We start from the raw sequence: 6000 nt of genomic DNA, 5'->3' as shown, positions 1-6000 counted from the left end.
TAATAAGGTAAAATATCTAGGGCATTTTATTACAGAACAAATGACAGATAATGAGGATATTTATAGGCAACGATGTATGCACGGGCGAATATTCTCTTGCGTAAGTTGGTGCGTGTACAGATGTGGTGAAGATATCTCTGTTTAGAGCATATTGCACATCTCTCTATACTGCGCACCTGTAGAACACTGATCTTTCTTTTTATTCTGGATTTTAAATCATGTATTGTGTTTTTTGTATATAATTTATGATGTTTTATAAGTAACTAGACCAAAGGGGACCCCATTGGGTCCCGTCCCCTCACGCGCGGTTGCGCGAGGGTGGGGAGTGGCTTTTGGTCACACACACACACACACACACACCACACACCCACACACACACACACACACACACACACACACACACACACACACACACACACACACACACACACACACACACACACACACACACACACACACACACACACAAAATCCCCCTTGATATTATATTTAAATTATTCATTCGCTCCTTTTACCCCATCCCCGCCCTATCCACTCACGCATAACCCCCAACTGCGCAGGTGCGGCTAGAATGGGGGTGGAGAGGGAGGTGGGTAAAGATTGAGGGGTGAGGGAGTCGGCGTCACATGGGGAGGCTGGTTCACGAATGCAATACTCCACCACTCACCCATAGGACCCAATATTCACCACTCCCTAGAGAGGGAGGGGGGGCAGAGAAGGAGGGGGGGGCAGAGAGGGAGGGAGGGGCAGAGGGGAAGTGGGGGAATAGAGTGAAGGGGGCAGAGAGGGAGGGGGCAGAAAGGGAGGGGGTAGAGAGGAAAGGCCCCCTCACCCCCTCACCCCTCCCTTCTCTCCTCTCCACCTCCCTCCCTTCGCCCCCCTCTCTCACCCCTCTCCCCCGTCTCTCTCTTTCTCTGCCCTGGGGAGGGGGTAGAGAGGGAGGGGGAGGGGGTAGAGGCAGCACCTACCCAAGTAGTAGAGCACAACCTCCCCATCAGACGCCGGGCCTGAACTCGGCTGCGGCCAGCATGGACCAGAACGATGCCCGGAGCGATTTGAGGACGGTGAAAAACAGCGGAAGGCCGGCCGATCGTGACTTCCACGAGGGTAAGCGCACCTACCAGCGTGACAGACGTTTGGGCGGGAGAGAGGAGGTCATCCCCTGTGACGACGCAACGGGCACTTTTCAACTCCGCTTGCCGCGGCCGCGCTGCGATAACGACCACTGCCGTCATGTTATAGAACTTCAAGAAGCCCAGCGGAGCACACAGCATGACTTGATCACGTGTTCAACGGCTTAAATCCAGAGCCCGGGGGGGGGAGGGGAGGGCGGCTGGGCCATGTAACTCGCAGCTCGTGACTGTGCATTGAAAACTCTGTGCAGTTGGCCATGAGGAGAATAGGCATTGAGAAGTCATCAGCTCGCTTCAGCAGTTAGATTTAAAAAATGTCAGATTGGTGAACAATTTTAGTAAAAAACTCGGGAAATAATGAATCAAATTTTCAGATGAGGGGATTTTTGAAATCACGAGGTCAATCTCTACCAGAATATGTAAAACTTTTACCGTTACCACGTCGGGTTTTCGAGGAGATGTGAATCACATATGAAAAGACACACTCACACACCCACCCACACACACACATCCAAGATCAGAGTTTTATAAGTTACTAGACTAAGTGCAGACCCGTTGGGTCTGTTTCCCCAACAGCGTTTGCGGGGGGGGGGGGGGGGGGGGGGGGGGGAGTAGGGCTGAGGCATCACTCAAATTAACCACCCCCAAACTCACAGGTGGGGGGAGGGGGGGGGGGGGGTGGGTGAGAAGAGGGGAGGGAGGGGAGAGGAGGAGGAGGAAACATGACAGATTTGGGAGGGAAAGGAGAGCGGGGTAGGGGGGGAGAGAGGGGGGATGGTGAGAGAGATGTGGGGAAGGGGGGGGGGGGAGGGAGGGGAGGAGGGGGAGAGGGGTGGAGGGAGAGACGGGAAAGAGTGGGGAGTGAGAGGGAGGAGGAGAGGGGTAGGGGAAGGGGGCGGGTGGAGAGAGGGAAGGGGGTGGGGTAGAGAGGGAAGGGGGGGTGAGGGAGAGAGGGAGGGGGGCGAGGGAGAGGGGTGAGGAGAGGGAGAGGGGTGAGGAGAGGGAAACATAGAAATGAAGTGCAGTAGTAGGCCATTCGGCCCTTCATGGCTGATCATCCAACTCAGTATCCCGTACCTGCCTTCTCTCCATACCCCCTGATCCCCTTAGCCACAAGGGCCACATCTAACTCCCTCTTAAATATAGCCAATGAACTGGCCTCAACTACCCTCTGTGGCAGAGAGTTCCAGAGATTCACCACTCTCTGTGTGAATAAAGTTCTTCTCATCTCGGTTTTAAAGGATTTCCCCCTTATCTTTAAGCTGTGACCCCTTGTCCTGGACTTCCCTAACATCGGGAACAATCTTCCTGCATCTAGCCTGTCCAACCCCTTAAGAATTTTGTAAGTTTCTATAAGATCCCCTCTCAATCTCCTAAATTCTAGAGAGTATAAACCAAGTCTATCCAGTCTTTCTTCATAAGACAGTCCTGACATCCCAGGAATCAGTCTGGTGAACCTTCTCTGCACTCCCTCTATGGCAATAATGTCCTTCCTCAGATCTGGAGATCAAAACTGTACGCAATACTCCAGGTGTGGTCTCACCAAGAACCTGTACAACTGCAGTAGAACCTCCCTGCTCCTATACTCAAATCCTTTTGCAATGAAAGTTAACATACCATTCGCTTTCTTTACTGCCTGCTGCACCTGCATGCCTACCTTCAATGACTGGTGTACCATGACACCCAGGTCTCGTTGCATCTCCCCCTTTCCCAATCGGCCACCATTTAGATAATAGTCTGCTTTCCCGTTTTTGCCACCAAAATGGATAACCTCACATTTATCCACATTATACTGCATCTGCCAAACATTTGCCCACTCACCCAGCCTATCCAAGTCACCTTGCAGTCTCCTAGCATCCTCCTCACAGCTAACACTGCCCCCCCAGCTTAGTGTCATCCGCAAACTTGGAGATATTGCCTTCAATTCCCTCATACAGATCATTAATATATATTGTAAATAGCTGGGGTCCCAGCACTGAGCCTTGCGGTACCCCACTAGTCACTGCCTGACATTGCTGATTCTATGGGTGAGATGCCAGTTTTTTTTTTTTGAAATATTGGGAGGGGGGGAGAAGGATTTGATTAAAAATGTCTACATAAATACGACAAAATGTAATCAGGAGTTTCTATAAGATCCTCCCTCAATCTTCTAAAATCTAGCGAGTACAAGCCGAGTCTATCCAGTCTTTCTTCATATGAAAGTCCTGACATCCCAGGAATCAGTCTGGTGAACCTTAACCATATAACCATATAACAATAACAATTACAGCACGGAAACAGGCCATCTCGACACTTCTAGTCCGTGCCGAACACGTATTCTCCCCTAGTCCCATATACCTGCACTCAGACCATAACCTTCCATTCCTTTCCCGTCCATATAACTATCCAATTTATTTTTAAATTATAAAAACGAACCTGCCTCCACCACCTTCACTGGAAGCTCATTCCACACAGCCACCACTCTCTGAGTAAAGAAGTTCCCCCTCATGTTACACCTAAACTTCTGTCCCTTAATTCTCATGTCATGTCCCCTTGTTTGAATCTTCCCTACTCAGTGGGAAAAGATTATCCACGTCAACTCTGTCATTCCCTCTCATCATTTTAAAGACCTCTATCAAGTCCCCCCTTAACCTTCTGCGCTCCAAAGAATAAAGCCCTAACTTGTTCAACCTCTCTCTGTAACTTAGTTGCTGAAACCCAGGCAACATTCTAGTAAATCTCCTCTGTACTCTCTCTATTTTGTTGACATCCTTCCTATAATTAGGCGACCAAAATTGTACACCATACTCCAGAATTGGCCTCACCAATGCCTTGTACAATTTTAACAGTACATCCCAACTTCTATACTCAATGCTCTGATTTATAAAGGCCAGCACACCAAAAGCTTTCTTTACCACCCTATCTACATGAGATTCCACTTTCAGGGAACTGTGCACAGTTATTCCCAGATCCCTCTGTTCACCTACATTCTTCAATTCCCTACCATTTACCATGTAATTCCCTACCATTTACCATGTAAGAGGAGAGAAGTGGGAGAGTGGGGAGGAAGGGGTAGAGAGACTGGTGGAAGAGGGACAGAGTGGTAGGGGAAGGGGGTGGGGGAGAGAGAGATGGGTGGCAGAGGGAGAGAGAGAGGGACACATAGAAACATAGAAATTAAGTGCAGGAGTAGGCCATTCGGCCCTTCGAGTCTGCACCGCCATTCAATATGATCACGGCTGATCATCCAACTCAGTATCCTGTACCTGCCTTCTCTCCATACCCCCTGATCCCTTTAGCCACAAGGCCGCCTGGCTCGGACAAAACTCTGACAGAATGACAGTTAGTGAAGAATTTGAATAATCGCTGAGCGTTCTCTATGGCAACAATGTATTTGAGCATTGGGCATTGTGACATCACACGATGGAATGTTCACCGGGGCTGTGGCTCCTGCAAAGGCATATGTAAATGAATCCAATCCGATTGGCCATCTGTGAGCATCGGGCATTGTGACATCACACGATGGAACGTTCACAGGGGGCTGGCTGCTTGTGTGGATGTGAAACCAGTTTCTTTCTGAAATCACCACTCTCTGTGTGAAAAAAGTTCTTCTCATCTCGGTCACAAAAGATTTCCCCCTTATCCTTAAACTATGACCCCTTGTCCTGGACTTCCCCAACATCGGGAACAATCTTCCTGCATCTAGCCTGTCCAACCCCTTAAGAATTTTGTAAGTTTCTATAAGATCCCCTCTCAGTCTCCTAAATTCTAGAGAGTATAAACCAAGTCTATCCAGTCTTTCTTCATAAGACAGTCCTGACATCCCAGGAATCAGTCTGGTGAACCGTATCTGCACTCCCTCTATGGCAATAATGTCCTTCCTCAGATTTGGAGACCAAAACTGTACGCAATACTCCAGGTGTGGTCTCACCAAGACCCTGTACAACTGCAGTAGAACCTCCCTGCTTCTATAGTCAAATCCTTTTGCAATGAAAGCTAACATACCATTCGCTTTCTTTACTGCCTGCTGCACCTGCATGCCTACCTTCAATGACTGGTGTACCATGACACCCAGGTCTCGCTGCATCTCCCCCTTTCCCAATCGGCCACGATTTAGATAATAGTCTGCTTTCCCGTTTTTGTCACCAAAATGGATAACCTCACATTTATCCACATTATACTGCATCTGCCAAACATTTGCCCACTCACCCAGCCTATCCAAGTCACCTTGCAGTCTCCTAGCATCCTCCTCACAGCTCCCCCCTCTCCATACCCCCTGATCCCTTTAGCCACAAGGGCCACATCTAACTCCCTCTTAAATATAGCCAATGAACTGGCCTCCACTACCTTCTGTGGCAGAGAGTTCCAGAGACTCACCACTATCTGTGTGAAAAATGTTTCCCGCATCTCAGTACTAAAGGATTTCCCCTTTATCCTTAAACTGTATCCCGCGTGTCCTGGACTTCCCCAACATCTGGAACAATCTTCCTGCATCAGACAAATGCAATTCAGGACTTTTCACTTCACAAGCAAATCAGAAATGACAGTTAGTGAAGAATTTGAATAATCGCTGAGCGTTCTCTATGGCAACAATGTATTTGAGCATTGGGCATTGTGACATCACACGATGGAACGTTCACAGGGAGCTGCTTGTGTGGGTTAGAATCCAGTTTTTTTTGGAAATATTGAGGTGGAGGGGGGGGGGGGGTGTAGGATTTGATTAAAAAAGCGTACTCAAGCACGACGAAATGTAACGAGGAGCGGATACTTAGAAAGAAAAGCGAAATCTCTACCGAAATGGAAAAGACGTCGGCGATCCTGCGTCCGGTTTCGGAGTTGCGGAGCGTCAAAGGAAGAAACGCGCGGCGGACGCCGTACTGATTTGAGT

Source organism: Leucoraja erinacea, chromosome 12 (genome assembly GCF_028641065.1).
Source record: "Leucoraja erinacea ecotype New England chromosome 12, Leri_hhj_1, whole genome shotgun sequence".
Lineage (NCBI taxonomy): Eukaryota > Metazoa > Chordata > Chondrichthyes > Rajiformes > Rajidae > Leucoraja > Leucoraja erinaceus.
This window is presented reverse-complemented; position numbering follows the sequence as displayed.